Source organism: Balaenoptera ricei, chromosome 12 (assembly GCF_028023285.1).
Source record: "Balaenoptera ricei isolate mBalRic1 chromosome 12, mBalRic1.hap2, whole genome shotgun sequence".
Taxonomy (NCBI): domain Eukaryota; kingdom Metazoa; phylum Chordata; class Mammalia; order Artiodactyla; family Balaenopteridae; genus Balaenoptera; species Balaenoptera ricei.
In genome coordinates, this window is record NC_082650.1 from 82,977,141 (window position 1) to 82,990,341 (window position 13,201).

Consider the following 13,201-nt stretch of genomic DNA (forward strand, 5'->3'; position numbering starts at 1 on the left):
TTTTTGAGGAGAGGATGATTTAAGAGTGAGGTTGCTGTTTTCCTTTTTGCTTTTGTTAGGTTCTTAACTTGCATAAGCCTCTAGGGGAATACTAAAAATTGAATGAGATGAAGCCTTTGTTTGGTGCTGTTAGCATCAGACATATTACTTGCAACCTACCCTAAACTAGGGTGATCTGATCTGTTCCTGTTCTGATCTGTGAGTGCCTACAGATAAGGAAACCCCTGGGGTAAAGAGAAATAGAGAACATGCAAAACTCAAATTAAAAACAAACAAGTGCGATTGAGCTTACCATTTATGGGCTGAGAAAAATCACCTTTGCATTTCACAGCAAAAGATGAAAATTTCCAGAGCACCACCGTTACTAAAAATAGCTTCACCACTGCCAGAAATGTGGTTATTGTTCCATTAACATTTATTGTTTAAGGAGGCAGAGTATATTAGTCCAATTTTTTAAGCTGCTCCCAGCCTACAGCTATTGACCTGAGTGGAAGGTACAACAGTGACCTAAGAAATCTTCACAAAGCAGTGTCATCAGCTTATTTCCTCCAGGCATCGTGGCTTGTGTGAAGCCTGTGGCTCTTCTAGACTCTAATTTCTGTAGAAGGATGTTATGTCATGGTAGATTGCGGACCGTATTTAAGATTCACATGGCTTTTATGTTCATGGTGTTTCCAGATATGGTTCCAGAGCCTAGGCATGCAAAATACAAGCCCATACACCTGGGACATTAAAGAAATTAAGTAGAAGGCGCCAAAGAAATGCATTTTGCTCTCCCTTAATCTTTGTGAATACAGGATACCTTACCTTCCAAAATAGATGTATTCCTGAGCAGCAATACATAAGGAAAGAGTGTAAGATATTTGTAGGGGAGGCAGTGGAGAAATGAAGGACCTGATATTATAAGGAATTTCATGGTGAATTCATTTGCAAAGCAAATAATCCGTCCCCCCATATATTTATATGCACACACATACATATGTAAGTATCTGTACTTGTAAATGCAGATTTTGCAATACTAGATTTGTTAAAAATGAGAGTGTTCCTATATTTAGAGGAATATTTATATTTCCCATATTTACATTTCATCGTCACAGGAGGGTGTGTGTGTGTTGAAGCTAAGAGTGGGGGGAAGTCGGCATTAGCAAATGTGAGTGGGCTGGTGAAAATGTGACAGCTATGGGCCAGGTTTGCCACAATAGAGACAAGAAAAAAAAAGTCTATTTAAAGATCTGGCACTTGAGAAGAGAGAAAGAGGGTTTAGGTACCCTCGGCTCAGGCCTATATGCTCTTCAGCTTGACACTCATGAGCATTTAGTGAGTTGTCTCCCAGACCTCAAAGGCCACCTATCACCCTCCCTTTATGGAGCAGCTGTGTTATGACTCAAATACCCTTCCTCTGCATGTGCTGTTCCGAGGTTCTATAAAGTATCAGGGCTGACAAGCAGCTTTGAGTCGTCTATCCACCTCCTTTATATTTCAAGTGTGAAACTGACACTCAGACAAGTTATGTGACTTGCCCAAGGTCGCACAGCAATTTAGTTAACGTTTTCTCCAGATCCAGATTCTCTGTCTCTCAGTTCAGTGTCCATTCCTTTATAACATTTCCACTCGGGGGATGTGCAGGGGTGGGCTCTAGGACCTTTATATTTACTCTTCATCTTCAGGATTTCTTTGAAGTAGACTCGCTCTGTGAACTCCAGGGCCAAAGCCATTTTGTGAAATGACGAGAATTTTTTAGGTAAGAGAAAGTGAGGAAGGTTTCTTTCACATCAAGGAAGTGGACCATGACCTGGGCCTTGCATTTTGGTGTGATCTGGATCTTGAGAAAACTGGGGAGGCGGGGAGGAGTGTCACATGGCCTCGGGCTGGGCACCGCGCAACCCTGGGGCTTCATATTCACTGATCTGTGAGGGTCAGCCTTGTGGGGGGCTGGAACCACTGGTCAAAATCAGGAGGGCGACACACAGAGAAAAAGGCTTATAATATTGGGGAGATGAGACTGAGATCAAGTCTGCCTGTAGGAGATGTACCCTGGAAGTGACTTGGGGGGAAACTAGGAGATGGCGTTTCACTCAGGCCCTTCATGCCAGTTTTCTTTTTCTTAGGCTCCTTTTTGATCTCACTCATTCTCTTCATCTCCATAGCCAGGGTTTTGGACATTATAGACAATTCTCTGTGTTTTCTGGTACCAGTACTCTGCCGTCTTTGGAATCTGTTGTGTGATCTATGGGAATCTGTTGAACCAACATTGTAGACAGAATGACCTTTGACCTTTATTGTTAGCATTGGCTTTTTGCAAAATTTGCAAATTGGCTGGTTTTTTGTTTGTTTTGTTTTGTTTTGTTTTGTTTTTGCCAGTGAGGTGTCCAGTGAACTCTTGAAGTTCACCTTCAAGACATGCATTAGAAATGGAGTTGCTCCTCCCAGGGATTTTTGCATTTTAAGGAGTCTTGTCTGGAACTGGTCATGTCATGCCCTTGGTCTTGGAGAGGGACATCTTCCAGACTTTTCAAGCCACACCTTAGCAGATGCAAGCTCGTCATTTCAGCACAATTACTGGCCGGCATTGCCTGCATAGAAGCAGCTGGGATGGTTTCCATGATTACACGTCTGCCCTTGACTGCTTCCAGTGACAAGTACTTTCTAATGAATTGGAACAGTTTTACTCTCTGGGTGAAAAGCTGCTTACATATGTCTTAGACTAAACTGAAAATAATGAAATAGTACACCCAGACCATCACTTGGGCATCATGATTAATTTCCCCTTGTATTTGTCCAAAAATAGTGCTTTCAAGAAGCCAGTCAATTTGGCTGAACTAAAAACGACAAAAGTTCAAAGGAAATGGTACTTACATCAAAAAGCCATAATACAGCATACTTGGCAGAAGGATATTCTTGTAGAATAATTCAAAAACAGGATACTAACTGATTCTTTTTCTTGATGAAAAGAATATCTAGCTCTTTTATATAGTAAATCCCCTTGATATAGCCACTCAAATACATATTAGAAAAACCAACCTCAAATTGGCTTTCATCATTTTTTCCTTTGTCCTTATAGTTAGTTCTCTTCTACCTGTGCTTAAGGAGGCTCAGAGAAAACAAGATAATGTAACTACACGATGCGCTACCATTCCACTGGGCTTTGGTGTTCGCCAGGCTGACTCAGAGGCAGAGTCACTACACAGTGAGAAATCTTCCTTCATCTGGGTGACTGGCAGAAGGAGTTGTTGTATTTCAAAGATAATTTATGAAACAGATAATATTGTTACTGAAAGCTCAGCTTCTCTGTACACCAGTGCCGAATCGAATCTCGGAGACAGAGTTCTGGGTGATGTAGAAAAGGATAGTTTTATTACTTTGCCAGGCAAAGGGGGAACACAGCAGTCTCCTTTCTCCAAAACCCATGAGGGGTTGTGTCCCAACCCAAGAGGATTTGATAAGGAGTTTTACAACAGTACTTTCCAAGGATGGAGTTGCTGGCAAGATTAGGGTGTGTGCAGGGTCTCAGGTGGTCGGCCTCCTAATCTTTTATTTATTTATTTATGGCTGCCTTGGGTCTTGCTGCATGCTGGCTTTCTTTAGTTGCAGCGAGCAGGGCCTACTCTTCGTTGCAGTGCACGGGCTTCTCACTGCGGTGGCTTCTCTTGTTGCGGAGCACGGGCTCTAGGCGCGCGGGCTTCAGTAGTTGTGGCTCACGGGCTCTAGAGTGCAGGCTCAGTAGTTGTGGCACACGGGCTTAGTTGCTCCACAGCATGTGGGATCTTCCCGGACCAGAGCTCGAACCCGTGTCCCCGGCATTGGTAGGCGGATTCTTAACCACTGCACCACCAGGGAAGCCCCCGGTCTCCTAATCTTGATGAGCTTCTCTGGTCCCTTTAGTCTTGCCTCGGGAGGTTTCTTGGCTGCTCCTCCCTTGATTAGCAACTGCTTGAATCTGCCCTTTGGAGCTCAGGGAAGGTCATGGAGGCTGGAGTCTTGCCTACAAGAAATGGGGAACAAAAAAGGCCTCCATGCCTAGGAGCCCCACAAGGCTCTGCTCGGTTTCAATATGCCTGTGGATTGTTAGAAGTTTCCTCTATTCTCTCCTTTTGGGGCTCCTAGCCATTTTCTTTAATATTGTTCACTAGTTTGTTCTTTTTTTCTTTTTTAACCTCACTACTACCTACTATAGGTGAGTCCTCTGTCCACTCTTTTTTCTCACCAAGAAAGTCTATTCCTTCTTAAGGCACTAATTAATTAATTAATTCAAAATTGATTGATTTTCCGATATTTAAGAAACTGGAGGTCTGAAAAATGCAAAGGTGAGTAATAATAATACTCATAGCTAAAATCTGATGAGCTCCAACTATGTGTCAAGCGTGGTTTTAGGCACCGGCTATTACAGCAGTCATGAAGAAAGAGCTCCCAACCTGTAGGACAGATGAGAGTGTACAGGAATGAATATTTTGTAGGGTAACTGCAATGCAAACTATGGGAGTACAAAGGTGGGAACGATTGTGAAAATCTCAGGTGATGAGTGGAGGAACGTTTCACTGAAGAATTGGACCTTGAAGGATTGGTAGGTCTTGGACAGGCAGAGAGGAGCATAGGGACCCCCCTGAGCAGAATCAAACACTGAGTGGGTGGAAAAGTGTGGGTCGTGTTCATCAGTGAATAGTCTGCCTTCTGTGGGGAAGTATTTGGTGGAGGGAAAACTGCACCTCCATTTGGAGACCACAAATAAGACATCCGAAAAACAACCGTCAGCAGGTGTGAAGAGGTGGAGGACGCAGAAGCCAAGGGAGTCAAGACTGTCAAGAAGGACAGAGAGGTTGCTTCAGTCCAAGCAGCAGAGAGTTTCAGTTGGATATGACTGAAGAGTGTTTGTTGGGTTTGTGGGTCTGGAGGTCATTGGGAACATTTGCCAGGGCAGTTTCAGTGAGTGTAAGCCTACTGTCAGTGGGTGGAGAAGTGAAGGGAAGTTAAAGAACTAGAGTAACATGTTCTAGTGAAAATCCAGGAATTTAGAAAATCTTTTTTTGTCTGGAAGAGTTAATCAGATTTTTTTTTTTTTTTTTTTTTTTTTTTGGACACAGCCGAAGAAGCTAAATTTCCCTTTTGCTTAGCATAGCAGTAAATCATTTGTCTGGCACAGAGTATGCCCTTAGTACATTTGATGACTTCCTGCTTTGAAATCACCATGCTGCTTTTCTCTATTTTGGGGCTTTAAGTGAAACATGGTAGTATTAAAAAGTAAAAGGCTAAAACAGCATAACTTGAATGCCAGGTCCTGCAGGGAAGTGTTGTAGAACCCAGATGGTTTGGTAATTGACCTTATTAGTGTTGACTCGGAGCCTTAGTTTACTCCCTGTCTGTGTATTTTCTGCTTTCTGGGGCTGTTGTGATTACTAGACTCAGCCGATGTAGATGTTATTTGGAAAACTTTAGATAATGAAGGAGGAGAAAAATAGGATGGTAGCTAGAAGGCAACTCAGGTGAAGGGAGTGTTTTTAATGATGAAAGAGACTTTACGTGTTTTTGTGTTAAAGGGTTATAGAACCAAAAATGAGCAGGGTCAAAAATATGGGAAAGAGCAAGGATTTTTGATGAAGCAATGTCTTGAAGGAGGCAGGGGGAGAGAATCAAAAGTATGGTTTTGTTGCAGGAAGGGGGACCCCTTCCAGAACCCGAGCGTGGGCTCTCATCTAACACCCGGAAATGAATTGTCCGAGGAGACACATGTGCTGACAAAGCAAGAGACTTTATTGGAAAGGGGAGCCTGAGCGGAGAGCAGCAGGGTAAGGGAACCCAGAAGAACTGCTCTGCCATGTGGCTCGCAGTCTCGGGTTTTATGGTAATTGGGTTAGTTTCTGGGTTTTCTGTGGCCAATCATCCTGACTCAGGGTCCTTCCTGGTGGCGTGCTCATCACTCAGCCAAGATGGATTCCAGCGAGGATTCTGGAAGGTTGGTAGGACATGTGGACTGGTGTCTCCTCTCTCCTTTTGACCTTTCCCTAATTCTTCCAGTTGGTGGTAGCTTGTTAGTTCTGCGTTCCTTACCAGGACCTCCTGTTGTAAGAGAACTGATGCAAGTGGTTCCTATCTTGCCTGACCAGGGCGGGTGGTTTTGTTCAGTGGCTCCTCTCACAGTCTGGGGGCTGACCTTGGTTTTGCCCTTGAAAAGGAGGGAGAGCCTTCATCTTCTGTGACAGAGAGAAGGAGAAAGAATGGGTGGGGATAAATATACCATTTGTAGAGGAAGGTGGGCAATTGAGGGAGATCTCCCCAAAGCCTCGGCTTTCTCAGCAAGGAAAAGACAAAGTGATATTCTGCTGAAAATAAGGAGACGGGACCAAGCAGTGGTCTTAAGGATAAAGATGTATATGCCGTATCGCTACGGAGGGGAATGTCAGAGGAAGGAGACTGTGGACAAATAGGAACATTAATGAGTAGAGTTGAGGACTCAGCCAGCAGAGAGACCGTGTGTGTGCAGTGGCAGCAGTCTGTCTAGAAGCCTGAGTGTACAGGGGAGATATATTTTATAGCTCTGTATCTGGGGTTGAAGTTGTCCCAGTGGGTGCAGTGAAAGGACAGAAATGAAAGAAAGTAGAGTGTGTCGGTGAGACAGCGCCCAGCAAGGAAGCGACATCCATGGGAGCGTGGGCCGGAGAGGGCTGCAGAGACCTGAAGCTGGGCTTTTTGCACTTAGGTTTTCTGCGTGGTGTGGTTTTAACTAATGCACGGTCTCGGGTGCGGTCCTGGGAGTGGAAGTGAAGGCAATTAGAATTAATGAGGTCAAGGAATGGTAAAGGGAAGATATTGGCTAAAGTCGTGAATGTTGACACCTCCTAGGATGATGGTAGGATTTGGAGTGGAGAGCAAGTCTGTATCATTTAGTAAGTATGAGGGCTGGGGAGCAGAAGCTCAGGAGATAATTGCTACCAGACTATTTGTTCTAAAATGCTTCTCTGATCATGTCATGCTGGTGCTTAGGAATTTACAAGAGGTCTCGAGACCCTGTCAGATTGAAATCTAAATTGATCAGACTGGTGCGTAAAAACTATTTATTAACAGGCTTCCCCCCCACCCCCCATCTCACCCCACCCCCGTAGTCATTAAATCTCTTTTTTTGTTTTCCTTAACTTGACCCTGCCTATCCAATCAGGCAGTCTCAAATTCTTTCCCAGCCCTGACCTAGACACTCACACGTACAATCTCAAATACTATCACCATCCCAGTGTTTTTTCCCGTAAGCTTCTTTATATGTTTCTTCCACCTTAAGACTACTTACAGGACAGAAACTGGGGATCTTTAGGAAAATTCAGGGCATGTATTTGTCCTTATTCTATCCTGTACTCCCTTCATGTACTAGTCAACATTTCTTTTTTTCCTTTTTTATTAAAGGCTATTTTTTATAGCAGTTTTGGGATCACAGTAAAACTGAGCGGAAGGTACAGTGATTTTCCCCTATGCCCTCTGACCACATGCATGGTCTCCTGCTATTATCAGCATCCCCCACCAGAGTGGGACATTTGTTACAACTGATGCACCTACATGGACACATCATAATCACCCAAGGCCTGTAGTTTACCTTGGGGTTCATTTTTGGTGTTGTATACTCTGTGGGTTTGGAAAATGTATTATGACATGTATATACCATTATTAGCATCCTAACAGAGTATTTTCACTGCTCTCAAAATCCTCTGTGCTCCGCCTATTCACCCCTCTCCCAACCTCTCACAAATTTCTTTTAGGGACCACCAAAGGCTGACCTCCTCTGTGAAGTATCTTCTAATTAATTACTTGCTCCCTGACACTTGTCTTTCTCCTGTCCTGAAATCCTACATTATTTTGGTATAAATATAAACCATAGTTCCCATACATACACATTCCCCAAGTGTTTTATGTACTTACTTATATTTGCTGCCTGAAACAACTTGAGAGAAGGGGTTGTGTCTTCTGCTTCTTTCGTGTGCCTCATTGTACCTAGAAAAGGGCTGGACACATCATTGTTTGTCTACTGGTAACTGATGATTAATCTCAGAAGGTCCTAATATTTGTACACTCTATGAGACAGTCATAAAATCCATTTTTTCATGTCTGCAAAAGACTTTGAACTATATAGAGAAAGTGTAAGTTCATAGTATACACAATGTTATTGATTTAACAGTAATGGCCCCAAATGTTTACAGTGATGTTCCTACTACCACACTAAGATTTTACTTTTCTGTCATCTTTGACGAGAGATGTCATAACTCCACTGGGAATGGTAATAATCTGTTCAGATGGAATTACCTAGAGCAACCAAGCACGATAGGTTTATCCTACAGGAGTTCCATTTATCACTCTTTTCCTTAGGGATGGGTTTTCTTTTCCTTAGTGAGTTCCATTTGTCACACGGTAAGGCCTCCCATGGAATCTCTGTGCTTCTGAAGAATGAGGCTTTTAGTTACTCTGCATGACTTTTTAAATTGATGACTCACCTGCACTTACTATGCTCCATCTTTAGAATCTTGGGCTGAGGTCACTCTGAGCGAGGCTGCCCAGTGAAACCTCATACCACCAAAATGCTCAGTGTGCTGAGAATGGTAGGTCTTTGCTAAGTTTAGGAAGCAGCAAAGAGACAGGTTACTTTCTGATTAAAATCAAGACCAGATCTGATTCTTCCTTGAATATGATGCCTCAGAATCTCATGTATCCAGTAGGATTGTCAGTATTTTGGCAAAGAGTTTTGGTGTCTGATTTTCATTGTTAGGCAGAATATTTTTAGTGCTCCTAATAGAATCAGAAAATTGGCTTCTCTGCAGTGATAATAAGGTACTCATTGGCACTGTAGGGGAGAAGCTTGATTTTATTGAGAAATGTAAAAAAATTAATAGGGAAAATGTCCCACAAAATAAATCTTTTTATTATTTTATGAAACTTTGGACATGGGGAAATACTATACAGGGGTAGTATGTGAAAGATGCAGAGTTCTCCCATAAATGACTATAGCCTGTATTTTTTTCAGTGAAAATGGTCTCGTTTACTTTTAGTAAAACAAACCACATCTAAATATCCAACTTATCTATGTAAATATTTCTCAGTTATTTGGGCATGTTCACTTATTACATGGAGCTGTTTTTAAATGAAATTGGAGTTTGTACAGGTAACTGTTATGAGAAATGTGTGTTAAATGGAGTAAGATTGGGTGCATAATAGATTTGTGATTCCGGGAGACATGTCAGTTAGAATACTGACAGGTCAGACGCTCAAGGGAGAGGTAAGATCCAGACCTGTGGTGTCCAAAAGAACTTTCTATGAAGAAGAAAATGTTTTATATCTGTGCTGTCCTATATGGCAGCCACTAGCCACATGTGGCTTGTGAGCATTTAAAATATGGCTACTATGGCTGAGGAACTGAATTTTAAACTTTATTTAATAATAATTAATTAAAATAGCCACATGTGGCTAGTGGCTACAACAAAGATATAGAGAAACAAACAGGACACTCATCTGAAGAGACAGTAGTTGAAGCCAAGGGATAGAGAATAAAAGGAAAAAGTCAAGTCCAAAAACAGACCCTTAGAGAACAACTATGGTTAAGAGGAGGAGAGACAAAAGAACTGGTCAAAAAGGAAGAGAAGACATGATTAAAGAGAAAGGAAGACAGACCAGAACCACGATGTGTCATGGGTTCCAGGGAGGAGAGACTTTCAGGAAGAAGACATTTAGAGTTCTCAGTGCTGCTGCAAAGTCAGAGGATGGAAACCGAGAACAGCCATTTATTGAGTTAGCATTTGAAAGGTGCAGTTTCAAAGGAATGGTGAGTGTTGGTACCAGATTGCTGGTGCCCAGAAGTGCTCGGGCCAGCTTTCCTCTTGTTTGTGGATAGAGAGAATTGGCAGGGCTGGATATGAGGGAATAGTAGGGGTGGGGGAAGGCTTTTTATTTGTTTTTGACATTTTTTGGAAGGGAACACCTGAACAGGTCTTTAGGTGTTAGATACAGACGTCTTCCCAAAAAAACTCACTCCCCTCCCCTTGCTCCCTTTATCCCTCACAGATACTTTGATCTCTCTTACTTAGGTGACTGAGGTCTTCCCAACTTCTCTCCATCCCCCGAATCTCCATTCTTTGCCTCCCCTTTCTCCCCTTCCCCTTCACTCAGAGAGAAGTTTCCCTTTTTATCAAGGTTATTTCTGTTGACTTGATCATACTTTCTTCCCAGACTAATTTACACACCTCTTTACCCTCCCCCTTCCCATCCCAAATCTCCCTCTCTCCTCTCCCCCGTCTTTATCCCCAGCTTGTTGGGGGCATGGAAACTTTCCACATAAGGGGAGCTAGATTGATCAAAGCTCCTGGGGTTGTTTAGACATGGAATTATGGTCTGTCAGCAAGGTCTTCGTCCCCCAGGGGGTCTGGGCATGGAATATTTAGGTCACTTATTTTCTAATCTTCTCCTGACTATATGCCTACTCCCCTTCTCTCCTTCCACCCTACTTCCACCCTAGGTAAATTCATCTCCATCATTTTCTATCTTGTTTGACTATTTTTAACAAAACTTCTACTTGTCCATGTTTTTCTTTTTAAGAACAATTTTAAATTACAGATTCCTAGAGGACAGACTCTGTGAAGCACTAGATAAATGCTTTTGGAAAATTACTTTATAGTTACAATTGGTAAATATAAAGGCTTTTTTTTTTTTTTTTAACAAAAAGTGGATTACCATTTTAGTTTTTTTCTAAAGTAATGCATGTTAAATCCAGAGACTGGCTTTGGCAGAACCTTCAGCATAGTGACCAAGAGTGAGTCTGTGCCAAGGAAACATCAGGTGACAGTGAACATTCTGGTTTCTACCTTTCATGGTATGGGGTTGGCCAAAAAGTTTGTTCTGGTTTTTCATCAGCTCCTATGGCAAAACCCGAACGAACTTTTTGGCCAACCCTATACCTTACCCCTGCATCACTTTATGCATTTTCTGGTTGGATATGTTAGACCAATATTAGTTGCAGAGCCATCTGTCACCCAGGGACCAGATGGTAACCTGCCCTGAAAACACTGTCATCATAAGCTCCTTCTTGCTGGGTGAAAGGATGTCTGGACTTTTCTTTAACATGCTCCAGCCTTTCCTCCCCAAAAAAAGTGTATGAGGAGGTGAAGAGTGCTTCATTATACTAGTTTGTTCACTTTGGTGTATGTTTAAAACTTTTTCATAATACGAAGTTAGAAAAACAAATAAATGACAATGAAATGGCAGGAGATAATAATGTCTATATCACCCATTCGTCTTTCCTGTGCTACCTACCATACGCCAGGAACTTCACATTTGATTTAATAATCACACTAGCCCTAAAAAGTTAGATGAGGAATAAACAGAGGCTTAGATGGGTTAAGTAAACTCACCCAAGGATGACCTAGTAAGGTGTACCATGCCTTTCTGACCTTAAAGCCAGTGCCTGTCGTATGCCAGAAAAATAATATGCCACTGCTGTTTCTGTAGTCCAAACGGAAGAACAAACTCACTGGAAAAGAGAACTCTTCCACAGATAAGGGTCAGAGCACTTATTATTTGCCAACAGAACTTTTTCCATACAAAACAACAAAGTTTAAAATTTACAACTTGGAATAATTTTTGGGGTCTCTAAATCACAATTTGAATTAATGTTTAGGCTCCTTTCAGTGAAACCGCACTGCTTCTTGGGTGGGATTAAACCCAGCCAAAAACTCAGACTGGGACTTGAACCCACTTGCACCTCAGATTGGGACTTGAACCCATGATCCCTGACTTAGGAAGGGACTCAAACCCACTGTCTTTTAATTGAAACCACTCGCCTGGTGTCAGGACTTACTTAAGCTCAGGTTCTATTGTCACAGAAAGAATTCAGGGTGAGGCAAAGTGACAGGCAAAGAGTGAGTTTATTAGCAATGGACGCTGTGAGAGGTACAAGCAGGCTGGCAAGGGAGCACAGCCCCGAGAACAAAGGGCTACATTTTTATAATCCAAGGAAAAGTGGGGAGATGTCAAGGCTTACATCATTAGTTCCTCCTTTGACCCTATATGGTCTAACCAGGACTGTCATGGTGCTAGTTGAATCATATGTATATTAGCAAAAGGGTGGTGACATATACTAAAATGTGGTAATTCATCTCAGGTTTCGGTGTAATGTCCCCTTTCCCTTTTCACCTATATTCCTGTCTTGTCTACATGCAGAGATGCTACTCTTCAAGGATCATTAACTCCCTGATTCATGTAACAAGATTCAGACCCCATCTCTATTGTCTTGTGTTTTAACTATCAGGGTTTGTGGCTTGAGTGTGTCAGGAGCTTGAATGCACCTGGTCTTCCTTCAAGGTAGTGTAGATTGTTGCTAGGTTACTGGATTCTCTTCTTGAGTGGTCGTTAGCCTACAACAGTTTCCCAAACTCTCTTAAAATTCCCTTTCTGTCTTTAATCCCCTAGTGGGATTTCTAAACTAACTAATAACCCTACTCTATCCCTATCATCAGGAGGCTGCTTTATCTCCTCCCCTGCATCTTGCTCTTTTTTTTCATGCTTCTCCGTAGAATTATAACATACTGAAAAGTAGAAATCACTTCTAATGAATCCACCCGTGACTGATGCCAATGCCACTGTCAAATTGGTGACTGGAAACATTTTTCATGAAAAGTAAAGTCAAATCTTCACTTTAGGTGCATTTTTCTAGTTTATTAATTCATTTAACACATTTTTATAGTTATTAAATGTTTTTAAGAGTAAACTGTAGAACTGCACACCTAGACCGTGGTGAGTTTAAGTTGATGGTGTCCACATTAGTGAGATGCCACTGCAGCGGCACTGCTTACAACTGCTAGCAGCTTGACATTGTTCACAAATTCCCTGGCCAGCTTTTAGCGTTACTCTTTCTTATTCCCTCCTCTCTTCTGAGCCGTTCTGGTGATATCCGGAAACTCACTGGGCGAAGACTTAGTAGATAAAGAGCAGCGTTTTTTTTAGGCACTTTCTTCCTCATCGTCTTCCCTTGTTTCAGCCCTGGTGATCCTCGGGGACCTTTCCTGGTGCAGTGGTGACGGTGCAGGAGGTTTGTTCTGAACCTTGAGTGATCTGTGGCATCCTAGGGTTTGCCAGATGGAGTTCCAAATGCAGACAATGTGTGGAGTATTTCTGCTGGCAAAGCTAACTGGCCCAGGTGGGATTTGAAATCTGACTTCATAAGCATCACATCAACCAGTCATAG

The 13,201-nt window shown here is 42.4% G+C and overlaps 1 protein-coding gene across 2 annotated transcripts in view; it reads left to right on the forward strand.

The window, feature by feature from the left end:
- Positions 1-13,201, forward strand: part of FILIP1 (filamin A interacting protein 1) — a 196,875-nt gene that overhangs the window by 87,079 nt on the left and 96,595 nt on the right. The window lies entirely within an intron of this gene.